The sequence below is a fragment of the Monodelphis domestica genome, chromosome 5 (genome assembly GCF_027887165.1).
Source record: "Monodelphis domestica isolate mMonDom1 chromosome 5, mMonDom1.pri, whole genome shotgun sequence".
NCBI classification, from domain to species: Eukaryota; Metazoa; Chordata; class Mammalia; order Didelphimorphia; family Didelphidae; genus Monodelphis; species Monodelphis domestica.
This window is the reverse complement of record NC_077231.1, coordinates 181,266,087-181,291,665: the sequence shown is the minus strand read 5'-3', so window position 1 is coordinate 181,291,665 and position 25,579 is coordinate 181,266,087. Positions and strand designations below refer to the sequence as shown.

The following is a 25,579-nucleotide window of genomic DNA, read 5'->3' as shown; positions in this document are numbered from 1 at the left end:
GAGGAAACTGAGGTAAACAGGAATATATGCCTTGCCCAGGGTCACATAGCTACAAAATCCCTGAGGCTAGATTTGAACTCAGGAAGATGAGTTTTCCTAACTTCTATGCCTTCAACTCTATCCACTGTACCATCTAGTAGCCCAATGGTAGATTAATGAATGTGATTAAGGAATTAGAGAAGAAGAGACAGACTAGAAGATAATTCCAAGGAGAAATTAAACTATAAATTAAAATGTGTGCACAATTTATTCTTTATTACTTTAAAGAAGGTATGATGCCATATATGTTGATGTCTACTGGAATATAATATTCTTTTTACTTTCTTAATGACAGATCATTAAATGTACTTAAAATATTTATCCATATATAATTCAAAGCCAAAAAAGAAAAGGTATGGGATTTTAAAATAACATTACCTTTAATACTTAGTTATACAGGTGAATTTGGGGGGAAAGAGTTGTGAGAGGAGGAAAAAAGAGGAAAAAAGTAAAAGGGAAGGGAAAAGGGAAAAAGAAGGAGAGTTAAAGTATGATTTTAACCATTTCCATACTACCAAATCTGTTTCAGCATTTTGAGTAATGCTGTTTAAATGAAATATTTTAAAGTGTTGATTCAAACTCAAGTATTTTGAAATGTTTAAAACATAGTAGCTCAAGGAGAGAGAGGACTTGAATCAATAGCAAATAAGCAAACACCTGGTAACATTACTCCAATCCAAATAAGAAAGCTGGATTTTAGGATTGAAAGGAATGCCTCTTTAATAAAAAAAATGATAGTTTGATTTTTAAAAGCCAACAAAATCTATTGACAAAAGTTGAGAAGTGCTGGCAACTTCTATTGAGGCACCAGCAGAAATGAAGTTTTGCTCTCCCTCTACTAGCTTTGTATTTAGAATTATCAAGGGCTTTCTTAACATATAACATCAGTGATGATGTGGAAAATAATGCTACCCCTTTCACTGTTAACTAGTTTTGGGTTGGATTTATGAAGGCACGTAAATATTTTTTGGCAATGCCTAATTAATATAGCTGACTATTTTAGATTTAAGAAACTATGCTTATGCTACTAAGTCACATGAAATATTAACCTCTAAATCATAACCTTTGAAATAAATAACATGTTTTAAACTGATATAGTGGGATATTGTTCTACTTATCAAATGTGTTGTTCATATAGTTCTGTAGTGTCTTCACTGTGAAAGAGCTACGCAATATGCAAATAATCTGAACCACTAACTGTACACAGTATAGCATAGTCTTAAATAGAGAAAATGAGTTCACAAATAAAATATCTGTAATGATCATAATGTCTACTCAGCTAGAAAATGGAATGCTTGCAAAGAAATACTATTATTCTTTTTCATAAGAAAAGTAGAAACTAAGGAAATGTTAAAGAAGAAACAATTGTCACATTTCAGACTAAAATATTATTTTTATGTATTTGTTAGTACATATTACAATGTGTTAAACTATAGACAGCAATGAGGATCAATGTTTAAGATTAATTTTGTACAAGATTATAGGAGCATTACTAGGACTAAAATTCTTTTCTAAAGTGTTGGGGGGCATTCTACTATATTAGTTCCAAAAGTTGATCTGTTTCCAACTTCCATGTCTCTATGACCATTTTCATGAGTTTCCTTTTGTATCCTCAGCAGGAATTATGTTTATGAAAAATGAGAGCTTATTTTATATATGGAAATGTACATATATCAGTAAGCTACATTGAAAATATTTTTCAAATAAATGATGTTTACTATTGAGAAAGACTTTGTTAACGAATCCTCTAGTACCTTTTGAGTACTGGAAGAAAAATATATTTTCTAAGATGGATAATAATGTTACTGATGATCTATTTCAATCTACTAGTGTAGAAAATGCAGTGTTAAATCTATTAACTCACTCTTGTCTTGGAACAGCTGACATCTAAATCAACACCTCCGTCTTGACCTGACTTCTGGTCCCAGACTTTAACTCTATAGAGAACACAGGGTAATACATTTACAGCTTTAAGACACCTTAGCAGCCATTTACAAATGAGGAAACAAAGAATTTTTAATTGACTTGCCTACAATCACAAAGCTAATAAATTGTATAGTCAGGCTTAGAACCAGATAATTTAATCCATAAACATTTACTGAGTGCCTACTATGTGCCAGATATTGCTATACACACACACTCTCTCATACACACACACACCAAACTGCATACAAGATAAACAGGAAGTAATTAACAGAGTGCAGTAATTAACAAAGGAAAGGCACTAGAATTAAGAGGATTTGAGAAAGGCTTCATTTACAGACTAGATTTTAGTTGGTACTTGAAGGAAGCTAGGGAGATCAGTAGGTGGGAAGGAGGAAAGAGAGTGTTCTCTGAATGGGAAAGCCAGAAACAATGCATGTCACCTTATTCTAAATCCAGTGGATTTTCCCATGCACTTCACATTCTACTGGGATTCTTAAGTTATTTCAAATTCAAAATATTCCAAAAAAAATAGATAATCCTTTGCTTTATCCTGAATTCACTATTTCTCTAGAGACATTACCATTTACTCAGCTTCCCACTTCAACTTTTTGGAATTGCCATTGAATATTTTCTTTTTCCTTCACCTTTTGTAAATCATAAGTTGCTAAGACCTGTGAAATTCTTCCTCTGCAATATCCATCTCATTTGATTCCTCCTCTCTACTTCTGTGGTGACCAATTGCCTAATAAGGAGATTAGATTCCTTTACATAGCATTTAAAGGTCACCATTATACGATGGCTCCCTTTCCTTATATCTCCCCATATGAAGGCCGATAGCCTAGCAAACATTATTTTCTCTTCTCTGAACATACTAAGTATTTCTCCATTTTTGTGCTTTTACTTATTTTGTGTTCCTTATTAATGAAACATCCTCCCTTTCTCATTAGAGTAAAAGCTACTTATTGTATGTGTAAAATCTATATCAGATTGCTTACTGCCTTACAGAGGAAGAAAAGTTAGAAAGGATGGTGGGAAGGAGAGAGAATTTGGAGCTCAAATTAAAAAGAAAGGTTTTTACTTATAATCTAAGAAAAATAAAATATAATAAAAATTAAAAAGCAAATTAAAGAAAGAACAAGAGCTTCTTGAGGGCAGAAAGTGCTTTTGCTATTTCTTTGTAGTTCCAATATTTGGCACAGGGCTTGACAAAAATTAAACCCTTAATAATGCTAATAAATTGATCGGTTGGTAAATTCCTATAGATCTCAAAATGTAACTCAAATTGCATCTAGAGACATGCTGCTATTTCAAGTCTTGATTGATACTACTTCCTTTGGCCTGTTCTCCCCTCTGATTTCAGGCAGCAGGGTGAAGTACTAAATTATTCCCAAAGCCTTCCTTTATAGAGGTTAAAAATGACTTTGTACTCACTCCACTATGTATCTGCTGCTCTGTATGGTTCAACTCCATAGAACAAGGTGCACTCATCGACCCCTGGTATCACTTTGCCTCCACCCCTTCCAATGCACCCATTTTGAGACCCTTCTCCTCCCCTCCACAGCCCCGATCCCATTAGATTGTAAACTCCTTATCCTTAAGGAGTTACATATCCCCAGCCCTTAGTACATTACCTAGCATATAGTAGGCACTTAATAAATGTGTATAGGAGTGGAATGAAGCCTTCTCTGACATCTCATTTGCTTCTATCCACTCTACCATGGTAATAAACATACTCTCTCTCATATTATACAACTATATCTTCTTTAACTTCTTTAGCTCTTTTACTGACTTAAAGTTTCCCACGAAAGCAGAGGTACATCATTTTGATACTAAATATCTTATAAGTGTAACTAAATGGCAACAAGGTAAAAAAATAACAATGAATATTACAAAGATGACAGAGGGCCCTGATGAGTATGATGAATCTGCAACATATATTCAACAAAGACCAAAGGAGAACATGAGCAAAGGTGTCACAAAGAAATTTCATGAAAAGATGGACCCATGAAAAGTCACATGGAAATATAAAAGGACACATGGTAAACAGTCAGAATGCTCCATTGCTATGGTTGTTAGGTCAGAGGAAAGTAAAGATTGAATCTAGCACATTAGGTTAACTCCTGTTATGAACTTTTCAGGAGAATGTATAATATATCTTTTTCTTTTCTCTATTATTTTTTTTTATTTGAGATCTTTCTTATTGAGGGAACTTTCAGACTAAAGAAGAAAGTTCTATTTCAATATATTGTTGTTGTTATTACTATTATTAATACAGTCTATCCCAACAAGCTCAGAATTTCCAGTGAGGAAGGACATACCAGAAGCAGTGCTCTAGTGGCATAATATTAAAGAACTCAGGTTTCCTCCTACACATGATAAGCCAGTAAAGCAGAACCTGGGGTCTAATAAAAAAAGATCAAAATTAAATAGGTCATATGGAAGATCAATGTTAGTAGCAGACTTTGTCAATTTTGCTTTCCTGATAAATTTTGTTGAAAAATTTATTCTTAGAAAATGGTCATGGTGGGGACAGCTAGGTAGCTCAGTGGATTGAGAGCCAGCCCTAGACACTTCCCAGCTGTGTGACCCTGGGCAAATCACTTAACCCCCATTGCCTAGCCCTTACCATTCTTCTGCCTTGGAGCCAATGTACAGTATTGACTCCAAGACAGAAGGTAAGGGTTTAAAAAATGGTCATGGTTTATTGAATTTTAGGTAAAGAAAGTATGCTGATATTTTCATAATTTTTAAGCAATCTCTCAGAATTCTAATATTTTATTTCTATAGTAGAATAGCCAATTATATTTTTGTTTCAACTACATGTTACAAAATTCTAATTCTAGTAATATTCACTAGGTATTAATTCTTTATATAGATTATTTCAAAGATATAAATATCAGTTTAATATTTTTAGAAAAGATTTGGGCTTTTCTTTGATACATAAAATTTTAAAAACAATTTCTTCAATTACATATGAATTTGAATTATCAATGGTCTCTTCTCTAGCTTTCTGTTTCTCTATCTCTGTCTCTGTCTTTTCCCTCTCTCTCCACCTATTTCTGTCCTTCTTTCCTTCTCCCCCATCGACAAGGTATGAAAAAAATGACCATCACAAGGTGGGGAGGTTGATCAGAAATGATCAATATGAGTTCCCACTCATCTACATACTAAAAATGCGAAGTATGAAGCTGTCAGAAAAAAAGGCATTCCCCATGCAGCTGGATATGTATACTAGCCTCTGGTCAGGATGATATAGGTTACTCCTGATTGGCCCAGTAGCTTGGGCAGTATGGTAAATGACTAGTGGCTGAGACTTTAGAGGAGTGAGCTCTTAAATCCCTTCCCTACAATTTTCAAGATACAGAAAGCCTAAAAAAAAGTCCCAAGGGATAGAATCATTTCCAAAGCTCCTTATATAGACTACAGAAAAGGGAGGTTCCTTGACAAGAATTCATTTCCCGTGATTCCCAGGCACCAGACTGGAATTCATTGTATCAATTCAGCTTCTATTTAGTTAATCCTGACCATTTCTGCTAAATCAGAAATCAAAATATTAACAAACGACTCTATAATAACCCTGAATTTACTTGTTTACCACCAGGGAACAGTATATAGTTACCTAATTTCTCATCAAAATAGAAGGCTTTTTGAATTGGGAAATAATCACCAGTTAAAAAACACCACCAGTGCAGGAACTATTTCTCAGAGAACTCTAGTTTTCTCTGTTTTTCATTTAACTTCAGCTAAACACTCCAGTGTAGTAACTGCACAATGAAATGTAACTAAGAAAATTATATGCTAAAGTGTAAATGGATTTTAAAATTTTTAAGTATTTTTATACTACGTGAGATTTCACATAATATTGAATCACATATAAAAATAGCACATCTTGATTCAAAAACAGAATAGTGAAAAACAAGCCATAATAACTTAGGTCTGTCATATGACAAGAGAGGCAGTTTATTATATTAGATAGAGGCTAGATTTGTAGTTAAGTAGACCTGGGTTCAAATCTCCCCTCTGAAAAATACTATGGGACAATGGACAAGACGTTTTATATGTTGAAGTGTTCCAAATAGTTCTCTTTTGCTGTAAGCTATAGGTAAGTGGCCAATCAACATAAAAAGAAAGAGCTTCACTTCAGGACTTCTTTACTATGGTGAAATCAGATGTGAATATCAACTCCTTTAAAGTTACATAGTAATTGATCTGAACTAACAGCTTAATATACATTTTAAATATTACAATAGGAACAATTCTTTACTTTTAGGACTTATATTCAAGTTCATTTAAACAAAGACTTCGCTATAATTTTCAAGACTCCACTAAGCAAATGTAGTAGTTTATATTAAATTAATTCATAATGCCAAACATTTTTAAAGTTAATCAGTGCATCATTTCTCCAATGTTGTTAAATGTGTACAAATAACAGTTACTAAACTGAAACATTTGTGTTGTGACAGAGAAAGCTGAGTATTTAAAAACATGTAAAATAAATCTACCTATATTCACACTGCTAATTTCATGCAGATAATTTGCTATAAGCAAATATCCTCATGGAAAGCTGTGCTGATATCTTAAAAATATTACCAACTAGAATACTGAGAGAATCATGCATAAGAAAATTTCTCATCTTCATTTGCATTAGCAGACATTAGTATGTTTACATTGCTAAGAATATAAAGTAGTATTCCGGCGATGAATAAATGTACTATTGTCTGTCAAAATATTCCACTGACAAAGATAGAAAATGATACTCATCTTTCAAAGACAGGCTCATTTTAAAAATGAACATATTTGGGAAATACTGGTCTTAGATACAAATAATGTCAAATTTAACAAAAACTAAAAAGGTCCACACCTTGGAAGAATTAACCAAGAACCATGCCATCAAAATTTACACATTCCCTATAAGAATGAAAAAAAACCACACAAAATTCTCAAAAACTTCAAAATTTCATGCCTATAAAAACTTCAAGTGGCCTTGGTAACTAATCCTAATTAAAAAAAACTTTTTTTGGTTAACAGTTCAATCTCAGGAAACAGTGTATTTTACAAACATGAATATCATCTACATTATTGAACCATGCCTCTCCCCAATTTATGCTTTAAACATTACTACCTCTTACCAGTAGGCAGCACTGTTACATCTTTTTACCTGTTACCAATGTTATGTTATACAATGCCATCTGCAACTTATTACACATTATCTGACCTTTTCTTGTATTCTAGCCTCATTATTTTTCCTTCATACTATTTATCTCACAGATTTCCTTTTTTCCTAAAAGCAAAATTAGAGCTAACATTAATTTTGTTAGGTATTTTAAACATTGGTTGCAAAAAAACTCAAAACAAAACAGCAAAGAAAAAGGATTGTTCTGGGGGTGGAAGGAGGATTAAAGGAATTGTTATCTTCTAATTTGAGAGTTCATTGTTTTATATTTTTTAAAAGGCTGGGATATTCTATGATAAAGAAGTTGTTTGACTAAATGAGTTCTGTCTCAAAAAACTATGTTTTTTGGTGTTTCATATATTCAACATGAAAATATAATTTAGAATAAAGAAAGACTAACTGCTGTCATACCCAAATCTGAATCATCTTTACAGCCCATGTTTGTTTATGCTCTAAATTTTGTTTTTATCAAAAAGCAGAAGAAGCAGAAAAACATACCCCAGTTAAAATCAAACACCAAATCCATAAAAGACATTTTATAAAAATTTAGAAGGAAATAAAAAATCCTTTCCTTTAAAACTTCCCACATAAACAATGCAGCTTCTACATTTCAATACCATACCACCAGATCAAATGATTATTTAAAAGATTCTGTCCTGCTTTAAAACCAAAATTATAATTTTCTATTTCATCAAAAAGCACTGAAACGTAAAATGGGCCAACATCAAAATATAACAAGGAAAGGAAGATAAATTAAGAGAAATTCATTGGTTCTTTCACTAACTAATCAGAGATATACCGAAAAGGACCTTTTAAGTTTAATGATACCTGCTCATTAAATGATGCTAAACACTGAAATACCACGAACAGCAGGGAATTTCAGTTTACATTAGAGAAAAAAAATAAAAGGGTAAAAAATGACTGAAGTTGGTCATTTCAAGCTGATAGGGCACTTCAAATGAATAACAGAAGAATAAAAGAGACACTCTAGGTTAAATTAGGTTCTCCTATTCCTTTTCTTGAAAGTGCTTAACTTCACAAATTTTATTTGAATTAACTAACCTGCTAAAATCAAAGATTTGAATAGGGGTAAAGTTAAACAGGCAACTACATTTCACAGTAGTTTATCCATTATACAACAGAGAAAAATTTGATATTAAAAAGGATTTTGATTTTTTTAAATAAATGCATGTCTGCTCTGCAATCAAGTAAATGATGCAATTTCATACCTAAGGAAAAATGTACCAAAATTAGGCATTTTAAATTGAAAATAAAGATTTATTTGTAGTTATTTTGTTTTTTAATGTGAAAATGGACATGTCTTCTATTTAAAAACAATGACCATTGCACTTTTTTCCATTTTATAAGAGAATGTAATGTCAATAAATCATCCTGATTTTTATATACAATATTATATATAAAAAGATGTAAAGATATATAATGTACATTCAAAGATATTTTCATCATAACACATTTCATGCAAATATTTTTATATTTCTTGCATTTTTGTTCCTTTTTGTTATAAATAATACATGGTAAGCTGAATAATATCATTAAGAAAAATGTAACAATTCTCCATTTTCACATTTACAAAAAATCCAAGCATAATGGTTTTTCCAAGTTTTATAAAACTAGGAATCTCCAATTATAAAAAAAAATTATAAAGGCAGAGTTAAGTTTTTTTGTGTATTTCCCTTAATTAACTTTTCTACCTCTTTAGAACTTTCTGTTCCATCTTTATTACAGGTACCTCTAACTCAGAGAGAAAGGTTTGTGATAAAACAAGCCCTGATAAAATGTTAGTGACTAGTACATTTTCTAGCAGTAAATACATTTTAGAAAACATAGAAGAAATGTCAGAAGGGACAGAAAGTAATGTTGAACTAAAGGAAAGAATCATTAAATGACAGAAATGATGGATATATGCACGTATAGCTAGGCAGGCCCCTGTTCAGGGTACCCAAAGGACTTTCTACTGTCACACCTCTTTGAAAAGTATCACTTCTCTTTTTCAGCTACCTTGGACCCCTTTTTCCCCCTTAAACTAGAACTTTACAGTAGTTGAATTTAATGCTTATTGGATTTAGGATGCTAGAAGGTATCTAGCTACTATTTGTTCACAGAAAAACCAAAATCTTAGAATCTGAAAGGCAAGTGAAACTTAAGGTATAATTTAAGTTAATATGTGTAATACATGCACTTCCTTATGATATTCCTGACAATTGGATTCCTGATAGAAATAGCCTAAGAAGTGGGGAACTCACTACCATCTAAGATAAGTGAGTCTATTTTCGGACAATTCTAATTATTAGAAAATTCTTATATTACTCAGAAATCATCATCTTTGTACCTCTAACTCACATCTGGAGCCCCAGGTTCTGCCCTCTAGCTACATAAAATGTTCAATTTCTTTCAAAGGACAGCAATTCAAAATTTGAAGTTAATGATCATGTCTCCCTTTTAAATTTTCTCTTTGCTGTCATTCTATATACCAAAAATGTTGAGGATAATAAAAGATAGTAGCAGTTAAAGTGTGTTCTCTACCTGGTTTGGTGTGAATTCAATCAATCAGTAAACAGTTCTTATTCAAGAGCTCTTTGCCTATACATGGAATTATTACATAAAGTAGAGAGGTATATAAAAAAGAGGCACGAAGAAAATTACAAGCAAATGAGGACAACTCCTTGGCACTGGATGCTTCAGTTTCCTAATTTATTAAATGAGAGAATTTGACTAGATGGCCTCTGAAATCTCTTCCCAGGCTCTTCTATGATTCTATGTGAACATGTCACAGAATTTTAGTCTAGTGCCTAGTCTCAGCCATGGCACTAGGTTAAGTAAATTATTCAGAATATATAGAAGTTATTAAAATTCCCTAGGATGGAGGCTTTCCAACTGTTCTTGATAGTTTTGAGCACCATTATAACACCTTGAGAGTCAAGGAATTTTCTTACGTATAAACTAAATCCTTCCTAATTTGGTTTCAGTTTATTTTGTGTTTTCTTTCTGTAATAACAGGTGGTTAAGAATCAGATTTACAATTTAAGAAATATTCTCAAATCTCTTCACATCTAGGCAGAACACAACCAGTTCATTTAATCATTTCTCATATGAACCATTCACTAATAATTTCTTCTGCTCTTCTTTGGGCCCTATCCATGATTTCTCAATTTCCTTTTAAAATCTTCTGACTGATTGGATAGTTTAGGAAGTCTTATTAAAAAAAATAGATCACTACATAGTACATCCTAAACCCATTTCTTCATGAATACAATGGGGATGATTTAAAAAATACTATACAATTTTTATATGGCTTCCTATTCCTTCATTTTTTTAACTATTCATAAAGTAGCATAATCACTCCTGATCCACTCTTTCTAAAACCATAGGCTACAAAGGAAATCTACATTTTACCAACTCTATATGAATCACAAAGCAGAATGCATTAAACCTAAGAGGTGTTCAATCATTAATCCAAGATTATTTATCCCAATAAAGCAAATCTTTTGTATCTTCATATTCATAGAATTCCAAACTGCTGTTTTTCACATTTTTTAACTCAAACAATAAAGTTACGTATTTTAAAGCCTGCTGGATTGAACTACAAAAGATCATTCACTAATACACAGCAGAGCTAAGAGCTCACTAAAGGTGGACTCCTCAGATATTCAGCCCTTGTTCTAATAATAAATAATAATAATAATAATAATAATAATTATGAAAAAAATGAAAAATTATGAAAAAATAAGAGTTTAAACAATGGAACAGACCTTTCTTCTTGTTTCCTTTAGGAAGCAACATATTGCTTTTCTTTTGACTAACAGCTGTTCTAAATATTTCTCAACTGTCCTAAAGGTGACATTCCCATTCCATTTCTCACTTTCTAAGTAGATACCCCTATCTCCTACTTAAAAGAAGATTGAGACTATTGGGTTTGAGTCCCCTTCATTACCATCATCTATCTGCTCAGTTTCACTTGACTTTTTTTCAGCAGCTCAGAACTTCTCCCCATCTTCAGCTCTTGTGTTCTCCATCATCTAGGTTTGGAAGTATTTTTCTTCCTTTCCATAGCTAAATTTTCTACTAGCAATTTTAATACTTCCTTTTCCCACTTAGTTCAGTACCTTAATTGCATTAATCCCCCTTTCCTTCTTGCATATGCATTTTATTATTTTGAACTGGCTCTTTATCTTTTACTCAGAATGGGCTGGTTTCCTTCACCCTTCAATGGATCTATGAATTAAAAGGCAAGAGGAGGGTACCACCTACTTTGAAAAAACAAATAAAATAGATAAAGTACTAGTCAATCTAATAAAAAAAGAAGAAAATCAAATTAATAGTATCAAAGATGAAAGGGGAAATCTCACCTCTAATGAAGAGAAAATTAAGGCAATTATTAAGAACTACTTTGCTCAATATGACAATCTAGGTGAAATAGCTGAATATTTACAAAAATAAAATTGCCTAGATTAACAAAAGAGGAAATATAATTTTTTAAACCCTTACCTTCTGTCTTAGAACCAATACATCTATTGGTTCTAAGGCAGAAGAGTTGTACGGGCTAGGCAATGGGGGTTAAGTAACTTGTCTATGGCCACACAGTCAGGAAGTGTCTGAGGTCACATTTGAACCCAGGACCTCCCATTTCTAGGCCTGGCTCTTAATACATTGAGCGACCCAACTGTCCCAAGGAAACAGAATTCTTAAATGATCCCATCTCAGAAAAAGAAATTGAACATGCCATCAAGGAACTTCCAAATAAAAAATCCCCAGGGCTAGATGGATTCACAATTGAAATCTATCAAACATTTAAAGAACAACTAAATTCAATACTATAAAAATTATTTGACAAAATAAGCAAAGAAGGAGTTTTGCCAAATTCCTTTGATGACATAAATATGGTACAGATTACAAAGCCAGGCAGGTCAAAAATGGAGAAAGAAAACTATAGACCAATCTCTCTAATGATGCAGATGTGAAAGTCTTAACTAGAATACTAGTAAAAAGACTCCAGAAAGTGATCATGAGGATTATCCACTATGATTAGGAGGGATTTATGCCAGGAATGCAAGGATGGTTCAGTATCAGGAAAACCATCCACACAATTGACCATATCAATAACCAAATCAACAGAAATCACATGTTTATTTCAATAAATGCAAAAAAAGCCTTTGACAAAATATAACACCCATTCCTTTTGAAAACACTAGAAAGTATAGGAATAGAAGGGCCCTTCTTCAAAATAACATATATTTAAAACCATCAGCCAGTATCTGGAATGGGGACAAGTTAGAAGTCTTCCCAATAAGATCAGAAGTGAAGCAAGGATGGTCATTATCACCTCTATTATTTAAAATTGTACTAGAAGCAATAGTGGTAGCAATAAGAGAAGAAAAAGGGATTAAAGTAGGCAATGAGGAGACTAAGCTATCACTCTTTACAGATGATATGATGGTCTACTTAAAGAACCTCAGAAAATCAACTAAAAAGTTAGTAGAAATAATTAACAACTTTAGTAAAGTTGCAGGGTACAAAATAAACCCAAATAAATCATCAGCATTTCTATATATTTCTAACAAAACTCAGCATCAGGAGTTAGAAAAAGAAACTCCATTTAAAACCACTCTAAACAATATAAAATATTTAGGAATCTATCTGCCAAGAAAAACACAGGAATTATATGAATACAACTATAAAAAAACTTTTTTACACAATTAAAACTAGATCTAAACAATTGGAAAAAACAATTGCTCCTGGATAGGATAAGCTATTATAATGAAAATGATAATCCTACCAAAATTAAACTATTTAATTCAGTGCCATACCTATCAAACTACCAAAAACATTTTTATAAAATTAGAAAAAATGATGACAAAGTTCATCTGGAAGAAAAAGATGAATAACATCAAGGGAGATAATGAAAAAAAATGTGAAGGATGGGTACCTAGCGGTACCAGATCTTAAACTTTACTATAAGGCAGTGTCATCAAAACAATATGGCACTGGCTAAGAGACAGAAGGGTGGAATGATGGAACAGACTAGGGGTAAATGACCTCCATAAGCTGGTGTTCAATAACCCAAAGACTTCAGCTTTTGAGACAAGAAATCACTATTTGACAAATAAATGCTGGAAAAATTGGAAAACAGTAAGGGGAAAATTAGGTTTAGATCAACATCTTATTCCCTATACCAAGATCAGATCTGTGGAAAAGGAAGACATTTACGACCAAGCAAGAGATAGAGAACATAGCAAAATATAAAATGAAAGACTTTTATTATAATAAATTAAAAAAAAGTTTTTGTACAAATAAAACCAATGCAACCAAAATGAGAAGGAAAGCAACAAATTGGAAGAACTTTTTAATAACAAAACTCTCTGACAAAGGTTTAATTTCCCAAATATATAAGGAACTAAGTCAAATTCACAAAAAATCAAGCCATTCCCCAATTGACAAATTGTCAAGGGACATGAATAGGCAGTTTTCACATGATGAAATCAAAACTAACAATAAGCACATGAAAAAGTGTTCTAAATCCCTCATTATTAGAGAAATGCAAATTAAAACACCTCTGAGGAACCACCTTACATATAGCACATTGGCCAAGATGGCAGCAAAGGAAAGTGATAAATGTTGGAGGGGATGTGGCAAAATTGGGACACTAATGCATTGCTGGTGGAGTTGTGAATTGGTTCGACCATTCTGGAAGGCATTTGGAACTATGTGCATAGGGCTTTAAAAGACTGCCTTCCCTTTGACCCAGTCATGCCACTCCTGAGTTTGTATGCCAAGGAGATAATAAGGAAAAAGACTTGTGCAAAATATTTATAACCATTCTCTTTGTAGTGGCAAAAAATTAGGAAATGAGGGTGTGTCCATTGATTGGGAAAGGGCTGAACAAATTGTGGTAACTGATGGTGATGGAATATTATTCTGCTAATAGGAATAAAGAAATAAGGAAATAAAGTAATTCCATGTGAATTGGAATGATTTCTAGGAACTGATGCAAAGCAAAAGAAGCAGAACCAGAAGAACATTGTACACAGAGACTGATAAATTATGGCACAATCAAAGGTAAGGGACATCTCTATTAGTCACAATGCAATGACCCAGGACAATCCAAAGGAACTTGGGAGAAAGAACCCACATCCAAAGAACTGTACAACCAGAAATGCATTAGAAAAATATATGCTCAATAACATATGAATAACATAGAAATACATTTTGAACAATGATACAGGTATAATCCAGTGGAACTACTTATCGGCTTGGGGAGGGGTGAGGTAAGGGTATTATGGATCATGTAGCCATGGAAAATATTCTAATTAAAAACTAAAAAAAATTGCTAGTAAAAAAAGAGAAGGCTACCACCACCATTTCAACCCAACTTCCCATCAAATCAGTCACTTTATTTCTAACCTATTACATAGCCATCTTTAGGGGATCTATCTTTACCAACTACTGGCTCAGGACCATGAGCCCAAGATTGAGAATGTGACTAGTCCCCATTCTACCAAACCCAGTGCAAATTTAGTCTAACCATCATTACGGGAAGTAGTCCTTATATGGAGATGCTTCAGGCAGAGAAACTCTTTCTGCAGAAGCTAAAATCATAAACAATAGCCAGAAAAGAAACTTCTAGACACCAAGATCCCTGTCATTGCCAAAGGGTTCAACATCTGAAATTGATAAGATTTTTCTTTGAATGGCAATAAAAATGATATACTACCATTTTCTTTGCTACTGTAACTCAAAGACCATGAGGATGTTTCCATCTGACTTGTAGTTAAAACCTCTCTGTGTTGTCTACCTCAGTAGAAAGTGAGCTTCCTGAAAGCAGAGTATGTTTTACTTTTCAAATTCTAAATATAGCACTTAGCACAAAACTTTGCACAAAAGTATCTAATAATGCTTTGCTTTTCCATTCATTTCATTTATTCAAATTGAGGTCTCGTCTTAAACTTCTTTCCAATGAATGTTGCAGAATATAACTCCTCCAAAACTTTTTGCTTTGTACAATTCTTGAACATAGTTTGTTTTCCAAAGTAACATTATATTCAATAACAAGAATAAAAATGTGTCCAATGATTGAGAAATAACTATACAAATCACAATGTATATTTGAAGAAGACAAAAGATGCCCTAATTTTTAAAAACAAGAAGACAACAGAACCCGAACACTATAAGTCAGTGTCTGATTTTATTTCTGAAAATTTTCTTGAATGTCTGTGAAAATCTAGAAATGGAAGAAAACAGTGGTACAAAGTCAGTTTGTTTCACTATAAACATGTCGTGCTAAGTTAAATTTATTCCTCCCCTTTTTAATTATAAGAAAACTAGATTAGTAAACAAAATTATTGATCAATATTAGATCTTAGTTACATCTTAGGAAAACAAAGTCTTTGGGTGTGTTCAGAACAAGTTACATGGCTGGAGCAAAATGTACTCTAATGGTAATAGTAGTCTTTCAAGTCAACTTAAAAAGAGGTCTGAAGTGAATTTCCCCCAGAGATCTGTGTTTGGCTCTGTGCTATTTAATGTTTTAATAAGTTAATTGGATAAAGGCAAAAACGGGAATTTTAATCAAATGTGCAGATGACATAAGACTAGGAGAGAGTTAATACAATGAAAACCAGGCAATAAAAAGATTATAATGGGACAGAGAACTGGGCAGAAACTAAGAAGATGAATTTCAACAAGCATAAATACAAAGTCTTCCACTGGTTAAAAAAATTGATAGGTAGAAGAGAGAAATTAGTGATGGTTGGAAAACAGATTGTTTGAAAGCATTCTGAAGGTGTTGCTAGAAAAATTCAATATGAATTAGCAATGTACTAAGGTGGTCATTAACATTAATCAAATCTTAGAATTAAGATTGGCAGTGGGGCAGCTGGGTGGCTCAGTGGATTGAGAGCCTAGAGGTGGGAGGTCCTAGTTTCAAATCTGGCCTTAAATAATTCCTAGCTGTGTGACTCTAGGCAAGTCACTTAACATCCATTGCCTAGCCCTTACCACTCTTCTGCTTTGGAACCAATACTTAGTATTGGCTCTAAGATGGAAGGTAAGGGTTTTTTAAAAAAGAATTAATAATGGCATAACATTCAGTAGTAATGATATGATAGTGCCACTGGATATTACCCTGATTAGAGCACATCTGCAAAATTGTGTTTAATTCTGTATATCACATTGTAGAAAGGATAAGCTAGACACTATCAACAGGAAGGAAATTAGTACAATGATAGGTCTTGAGTTCATGCCTTATAAGGATTTGGTTGAAGTAACTATGTATGCTCAACCTATATAAAAAATACCTTGGACAGGACAATTATTTTTAAGCAGCTTCTGAATGGTTGTCAGAGGTTAGAATGATAATACTTGTTCTGCCTGTTGCCAGGGGACAAAACCATAAAGGACATGAAGATATTTGCAAAAAAGCAAACTTAACCTGGAAATAAGGACATGCTTCTTCACAATTATAGCTTTTCAAAAAAGAGCTACATCAGGAAGAAGTTCCCTTTCATTAATGGGTCTTCAAACAAAACTGATGTAAGGAATGTTTTAAAGAAGTTTTTTGCCCAGGTATGATTTTGAGTAGATAACCTCTAAGATTCCTTCCAACTTTAAGACTATTTAAGGCCATTTTGGTGAACTTATGGCACAGGTGCCAGAGGGTGCTGCTCACCTCCCTCTCCACTTCACCTGACGAAATTTCGCACATCACCCACCCTTCTTCCCAGCAGCCAATGAAGGCACTTCCTCCCTCCCCCATCTAGAGTAAGACCACAGCTCACATGCTGCATGAGGGTTGTAGTTTGGGCACTCTAAAAGGTTCACCATCATTGCTCTAAGGCATGGGTCCCCAAATGTTTTACACAGAGGGCCAGTTCACTGTCCCTCAAAACACTGGAGGGCTGGACTATTAAAAATATGAACAAATCCCTATGCATACTGCACATATCTTATTTTAAAGTAAAAAAAAACTGGAACAAATATAGTATTTAAAATAAAGAACAAGTAAATTTAAATCAACAAACTGACATGTTGTGCATCTAGGGGAGTATGAGGGCCATTGTACTACCATGTTTTCCCAAAAATAAGACAGTCTTATATTAATTTTCCCCCCCAAAACAGGGGGTGTCTTATAAAACACCCATTTGCAGAGGTGAGCTTCTCATAGTAGAGACCCACTACTGACGTCACAGGCCAGATCACCACTATCTAATGCCTGTAAATAGTACTGGAGGCGGTGCTGGGCCTGTGACACTGCATAGCACTGTCTGGGATAGTGGAGGCTGCAGTGCTGGCTGTAATGGGCCTGTCACACCTTGCACAGGCCCATTACTGCCACTGGGCAGAAGTATACACAGTGTGGAATCCCCTCCCCAGATCGCCCCTCACCATGCTGAAGTCTTCCATCTTGCAGCCACATAATCCTTTGTGCAGCGCCTCGTTCTCATTCAGTTACTCTCAGAACAAGGCGCCACACAGAGGATTATGTCACCAGAAGTAGTATGTACATGAGTGATGCTGTGCTTTGTAGCACCACCACATACAGTGCTCCTCTCACTGACCATCAATGAAAGAGGTGCCCCTTCTGGAAGTGCGGTGGGGGCCAGATAAATGGCCTCAGGAGGCTGCTTGTGGTCCGCAGACCATAGTTTGGGGACCCCTGTTCTTACTGTAAAGTAGGCAAATGGGAAGAATTCAGAGAAATTTGAAAACTATCTGAGGTAACGTAGAGTGAAGGAAGCAAAAAGAAGAGTAATATACAAAACGACTATGAAGATATAAAATCAAGATGGAGAGGTAACAAAAATTGGTCAAATATAATGGTCAATTTGAGTTTTACATGTTCAAAATAAAGGACATATCCCTACCTTTTATTAATACTAGATGAAACTTTTATTTTATTTAAAGAAATGCATTTTGCTATTGGGGAAGAGAAGAATGTTTAGAAATTTGTTGGAAGTGACTTTTGCACCAAAAAGTTATTTAACTTTTTTTTTAATTAAAAATGAGAGAATTTGTGTAAAACTAAAGCTAACAATTTCCAGATACAGTTTGATAATGATAGAGTGTAATATAATTGTCAATATCATATCCAGTATATCCTGTCTTTTTTATTTTACTGAAGGACTATATTACCCATTTTGGCTATATATACACTTTATCCAGTGACACTGACTATCTAGTTCTTCTGGATTAATAGGAGAGTTTTTACCTTAACTTGACAGAGCCTAGGCCTGTACACCATTTACTCAAATCTCTTTACCAAATTCCTTCTCAAGTATCATTCTCATCCTTTCCCCCAACACTCCACTTTCTAGCACCCATAGATATGCTGTGTTCCCCCATTATAATGTAAGATCTTTGAAGGTGGGGGCTCTTTTGATTGCTTGTATTTGTGCCCAACTGCTTAGCAAAATGTACGACATGTATAGAATTTAAGAAATATACTACTTATTTATCTATATCTAGATTCAATATCTATATCTAGATTAAAAAACAATGTTTCTTTTTCAGAAAAGATTATTTTAAAAGCCATTTGAATGATAGTTGGGATAAAGGAGAGATTATAACCATTGCTCTAGTACAATCATGAGCTATGGGGACTTTACTTCAGACAGTGGATGTGTAAGGAGGCAGAGGCAGGTAAATACAAGTGATAAAAGAAATCAACAAGACTTGGAAAACTGACTGGCTATGGATTTATAGTGGAGGCAAGAGTCACAGACATATATCTGAAGGAGATGAGAAGATGAAGTTTGGAAGAGAGGCTTAATTAGGTTAATAATTCTATTTTGGACATTTTGAATTTGAGTATTGTGTGACATTCTAGTGTGGTAGAGGAATGGAGAGAGAGAGAGGACTTGTAAGTCAAGATGCAAGAAAACAAGCTGGGGACCTGACCTATCAATCAAGAAGAAAGAGTTTCCAAAGGGAATGTTCCCAGGATTTGGCAGTTGAACTGGCCAGGAGAAACTGAGACACTATTACTTGTTGCTGCAGTGACTGGATGCTCTGGCTTGCGACTAGAGAGAGCTGCTACTAAGTATGGACACCTGGGGATGCTTAGTTACAATGCCTAATTAGAAGTACTACTTCAGAGATAAAGAGATAGAGATACTTCCACAGGGGGATGCTGCCACAGGGGATTGCTCTAGATTGATACTGGGGAATGCTCTGGGGTTTGCCTATTGATCCCTACTGATGACTAGTGGATCGATATCTCCTAAATCTCCTCCTATCCTCTCTCCCTCCCTCCTTCACCTCTCCTCTCTGTCTCCCTCACCTCCCAGTTCTTCTTGAAGCCTTTGGCTTCTTCCCTCCCCCGAGTGAACTATAAAGATACTCTTTTCTTTTCCTTTTTAAGTCAGGGGTTTTATTGGGAAGCAGGATGGGAAACTGAAGTAAGAGGGATGAGGGTGTTCCTAATCTAAAATGAAGATTATGAGGGCTTGGGAAGTCACAACTGTGACAGAGGGATAGTCAGAGATGGAGGACAGCTGTTTAAAATCTTCTTTCTTCTTCACAAAGCCACCAAGAAAAGTCTCTCCTTAAGCTTGATTTTCCTCCAACTCTTGGTCAGTCAAATCTCAGAGAGAGCAGAGGTTTCCCTTGATCAGAAAACCCGAAAAGCCAAGGCAACCCTACAATAATCCTTCACCCATCAACTCTCAGAGAGAGACAAAGTCAAAGTTTCTCAGTTTCTCCTGGCCAGCTCAACTGCCAACTCCTGGGAACATTCCGTTTGGAAAATCCTTCTTCTTGACTGACAGGTCAGGTCCCCAGCTTGTTTTCTTGCATCTTTGGCTTACAAGTCCTCTCTCTTTCTTCATGCCTCTATCACAATAGTCAGGTTGATAATATTATTGCTACATGGAGAAGAAGGAATAGAGTTCAGGAAATATATTAAGGCTGAATACACAGGCTATCTCTAAACTTTTAATGAAATTTAAGTTATTAAACTGATTTATGTAGCACTCTATGAAGGTAGGCGAGTAATTCAGTGGATAGAGCACAGTGCCTGGAGTCAGGAAGACCTGAATTCAAATTCAGATAGTTGTGTGACCCTGGGCATGATCCTTAATTTCTGTTTGCCTTGATATACTGCAGAAATGGTAACATAGAAAAGAAAATATTCAGAATGTGTATATTTTTATATATATGGTAATGCAAAATGTCAAAACCGTGGGCACGTCAAGTAGGAAGGCTGAGGAAAAACTATCAAATTGAACATGTAGAAAGGGATTAAGAATGAATTATGAGGTGAGATAAGGGAGACAAGTATAAATCACTTTTTTTCTAGGACTTTGGTTTAAAAAAAGAGAGAGAGAGGACAATACAATGGAGAAATGGCAAGTTCACATTAAAAATTTTAAGAAAGGTAGCCTGGAAATCTTTGAAGATCTGACTATTAGATGAAAATAGACAGATAGAGAAATGTGGGATGGGAAAAGGACAATGAAAATATACTCAAAGGGATAAACTTTGGGAATCAAAAAAACATGTTCCAAACATTTAGGGTACATATATAAATGACAAAATAATTTCTACTCTCAGAAGATGCAGGTGAGCTATGATCAAAGATACTGACAAAAGGATCTTGGCGTTGAGAAGGTCCATCTTTTCCTTAGATTGTTGGTAGTGGTGATCGAGAATGACTACTGTCTTTGTGCATTATCATCTACAATGTACCCTCATGTGGCTTTGGAGTCCAAAGGCTGAGGCGCACAGTTTGTGGCACATGGGGCATGGGACGCCAGTTGTTACGGGAGGTGCGGCTGTGGCCTGGTGTCGGCGTTCACGCGCAGCGGCAAGACGTCAACGTCGTTCATCTTCAAAGGTGGTGGCGGCATGGTGAATGTGGGTTCGCCAGCTGCTTCTGTCAGAGGCAGCGAGTTCTAGTTGCTTTGCTGTAATGCCAGCCCACTTCAAGTTGGACTTTAGCTGATCCTTGAATCTTTTCTTTGGTCAGCCTTGTTTCCTGAGTCCAGCTGACAGTTCGCCATAGAATACCTGTCTTGGTATTCGCTGTGGGTCCATGCGGATGACGTGTCCAGACCATCGTAGCTGGGTTTGGAGGACCATGACTTCGATGCTGGTGGAGTTGGCTCTGTTGAGGACTTCCTGGTTGGTGATTCGGTCCTGCCATCGGATCCTCATGATTGACCGGAGAGAGCGTTGGTGGAATTGCTCCAGCTGTTTCATGTGCTTCCAGTACAGTGTCCATGTCTCGCAACCATACAGGAGCGAGCTGAGGACCACTGCGTTGTACACTTTGAGCTTCGTCGCAGTGCTTACACCTCTGTGTTGGAGGACTTTGCAGCGCAGCCGCCCAAGTGCCTGGCTGGCCTTTTGGATCCTGGCATTAATCTCGTGGTCTAGGGACCCATCGTTGGCGATGGTGCTGCCCAGGTACTTGAAAGTGTTGACATTAGAAAGCTGCGTGCCGTCGATTGTAATGCACGGTTGGTTCGTTGGCCTCTCTGGTGCAGGTTGGAACAGCACCTCTGTTTTGCTGAGGCTGATAGTCAGGCCAAACAGTTTTGTTGCGGTGGAGAACCTGTCCACAGTGGTTTGGAGATGATTTTCTTGGTGGGCCATGAAAGCACAGTCATCTGTGAAGAGAGCTTCAAGGATGAGTCTCTGTTGTCTTTGTTTTTGCAGTCAGGAGGCGAAGGTCGAATAGTGAGCCATCCAGTCGGTATTTTATGTAGACGCCCAGGTCTAGATCCATCACAGCATGTCGTAATACTTGGGTGAAGGATAGGTTGAATAGTACCAGAGTGAGGACGCAGCCTTGTTTCACACCATTGGAGATGTTGAAGCGATCAGAAGTCTCTCCACCAGATAGGACTTCCCCTGTCATGTCGACATGAAAGAGCCGGATCAGTTTGATGAATTTTGCTGGGCAACCGAGCTTGCTTAGGATCACCCACAATGCATCCCTGTTCACTGTGTTGAATGCCTTTGGCAGGTCTATAAAGACAATGTAGAGACTCAGGTTCTGCTCAAGGCATTTTTCCTGCATTTGCCTCACCGTGAAGACCATGTCGATGGTGCTGTGATCTGGTTGGAAGCCACATTGTGATTCAGGCAGGTTCTGCTCTGAAACAGATGACAGGAGTCTGTTGAGTATAACACGGGCGAGGATCTTTCCAGCAGTGGAGAGTAGTGAGATGCCTCTGTAGTTGTCACAGGCTGCTCGTGAGCCTTTGTTCTTGTATAGGGCTACGATGGAGGCATCTCTGAGTTCTGGGGGCATGTCTTCCTCTTCCCATATGCTGGTCAGCACTATGTGGAATGCCTGGAGCACCTTTCCATTTAAGGCCTTGTACACCTCGGTTGGGATCCCGTCTTTACCGGGTGCCTTGCCTGCATTTGTTTAATGGCTTTTTGGACTTCCTCTATTGAAGGAGGGACGTCAAATTGTTCAATGGAGTGGTTTTGGGGGATCTGGTCAAGGGCGCTTTGGTCGACTGAAGAGGGACAGTTAAGAAGCTGACTGAAGTGTTCTTTCCACCTGTTGCTGATGCCTTTTTTATCTTTTATGAGAGTGTCATAGATTGTTGGAAAATGGATAAAATAGATGTCACATAATATTTTTAGTTAATTCTATGAACTAATTTCTTAAGAGCCTCCAAAAACCCTTACCATCCCCAACAACCCCACCCTCAAAAAACAACAACTCCTAAAAACCCTTTAAATGGAAGTAGAAGAAATTAAAAAAATAAAGATAAAAATAAAAACCACTGCTGTCACCACCACAAGTGGTACTTGGCTTGAAAATTTCTGCCTGAGGAGACCTTTGTCTTCCTCCTGGGAAGAAGAGTGCTTTTTTGGTATGAGAAAGCTGACTTGGGTCTAGAAGTTAAATAATAATATTATTACTTGGTGATTTCTTCAAAGCATTTGACTGCCATTATTAATTCTTGGGAGTTAATAATTTGTATTACTCAGGACATCCTTATTATAATAACCAAAAGTGTTCTTCTTCCTTCTACTAATGATAAAGATTAAATACTATCTTTTATAATTTATATTTATGAAGGTATCTTTTCTTCTCTATTAGACTACAAGTTCCTAGAGGGTAGAAACTAGATATTAAAATACCTCTATATTCCTCATATGACTTTCATATAGCATATATTAATTTGTGGAAAAAATAAGCAAGTGAGTGAATATGACTTGTGTAAAGATTCTATTAGTAGGTAGGTACCTTCATTCACTATCATTTTTAGCTTTGAAGGAAAATTACAGAGTGTTATGTTAATCATTGTTAGACATGAGTACTGACTGTAACATAGTATTCATTTAAAAAAAATGAATGCAATTTTCCTGACCAGGCATAGCTGAAATGCTTCAACTGAGGCTAATGGAGCCTGAGAATCTATGTTCAGTGACAGATTCTTTAGAACTGCCCAGCTGCCCTTCATCATGACATTCGGTGGAAATGCTGCTTCTATTTCCATTAACACTATTCTACCATTTGAAGGCACATCTCCAGAACCCTGAAAGTTAGTCTTTCTGGTCTACCTAATAACTTTCCTTCTAAATTTTTTCATTTGCTTCCAACAAGTTGTTGAAGAAACTGAAATATATACAAGAAAGAGAATCAGACAAATAAGTAAAGATAATCATAGTGTTCAGCTTCACATATTATGGAAAACCATAAGGACTAATGATTTCCATGAGTGTTTCATTCAATTCATTTCACAAAACATTTAAAGGCATGATGTCTGAGATGCTACCAAGAACTGGGAACAAAAGGTTTTTTTTAAAGGCTTAGTCCTTTTGCCTTAAAGAAAAGCTTTCCTCTAATTAAGGGCAAACGGTGGGGAAAGAGTACAGTAAGTCTGAGGTTTAAAACTCAATCCAGACTGATGCATATAAAACTCTAGAATGTGACCTGAACCAGATTAAAATATAATTGGGAAATAGTTTATCAAAATATGTAAAAATACAACACATATGGTGTTATTTTGTGATTTTCTAAATCAATATGTTGCCAGTATGATACCACTGATATAAATAAATACATTTTATACATAATAAGATGTGATAAAAATGAAGAGGAGATCCAGAAAAAGTAATTTTTGTTCAATTTAGGATGAAGATGTCACTTTCTATTTATGGAGATCAGGAAAAAACTTCATAAAGGATATAGCATTTGTATTGGACTTAAAGAAAGATTTCAACAGTTGAAAAGATGAGGAGGAATGTCTTCACTATGTCTCTAAAAACATGATTTTTAAAAAAAAGTTTTTCATTGTTGCCATAGAGAATCTACTAGAAGAAAAATAAGTAGAGAGACAATGAATAAACATTTTGGCACACTGAGATCTTAGATCTTCAAGAGAAAATCATTGCAGAAAAATGTATAACCAGTAAAATAAGAATAGATTCTTGGCATCTATTACATATATCTTTATACATGAAGATTAATGCATTTTAAAATGTTTTTATTTTTATTATATGCTTTTGATCCTCTACTGAGAGTAACTCCTAAAGCTTCACCATGGAAAAGAAGTGACCTTGAGCTAATAGTTTTATTACAGGTTTTTTCTTGATCTGGAAGAAGCGTTTCAAAAGCCATCTAATCCAAACCTCTTACTTTTTATATGAGGAAACTGAGGTCAGAGAAATTTAGTGACTTGCCCAAGAATACACATTATAGAAGAAGGATCTGGACTCAGGTCTTCTGATTCCCAAAAGAGTACTCTTATCTAGGAACATTCCTAATTAAATTCAACTGAAATTTTTGGGGTTCTCAAATGGGAAGCCAAGTTCTGGTGGTAGTACCTGCTAAATGAAATGAAATGACATTAGGTATGAATCTGGAAAGAAAAAGTGCCTACAGTCTGAGGACTGGCAAAGCCAAAGAAAGCTATAAAACCAGAAGGCTAGGTATCTACTATGAAGAGAATTTAAACTGAGGCTATTGTGATTTTTGTTATTATTTAGTCATTTCAGTCATGTCCAACTCCCTGTGAAACCATTTGGCGTTTTCTATTCTTTTCTTTTTTAACTCTTAGTTTCTGTCTTGGAATTAATACTAGATTCCAAGGCAGAAGAATAATAAGGACTAAGCAGTTGGGGTTAAGTGACTTGCTTAGGGTCACATAGGCAGTGTCTGAGGCCACAGCTGAAACCCAGATCATTTGAAGTTTTCTTGGCAAAGATACTAAAGTGGTTTTCCTTTTCCTACTCTAGCTCATTTTATAGATGAGAGACTGACACAAACAGGGTTAAGTGACTTGCCCATGCTCACACTGCTGGTAAGTCTCTGAGGTCACATTTGAACTCATGAAGATAAGTTTCCTTGATTCCAAGGCTACCACTCTATCCACTGCACCATTTAGCTGCTTACTGTTATTTTAGGCTGCCATAACTAGAATCGATTTCAAAAAGATGTTCCAGTTCTTCTCTACTCTGTCA

General features: G+C 35.3%; 1 protein-coding gene across 6 annotated transcripts in view; it reads right to left on the bottom strand.

Annotated features, from left to right (window-relative positions):
- The window catches only part of FOXP2 (forkhead box P2), a 694,699-nt gene that overhangs the window by 307,687 nt on the left and 361,433 nt on the right, over positions 1-25,579 (bottom strand). Inside the window, exon 1 of one of the 6 annotated variants that reach the window (XM_016426113.2) lies at positions 1,904-2,452. The exons of the other annotated variants lie outside the window; for them this stretch is intronic. The gene's annotated coding sequence lies outside the window, so the exon portion shown is untranslated. Of the gene's footprint in view, positions 1-1,903; positions 2,453-25,579 lie in introns of those variants that run through there. 6 annotated transcript variants of the gene reach the window in all.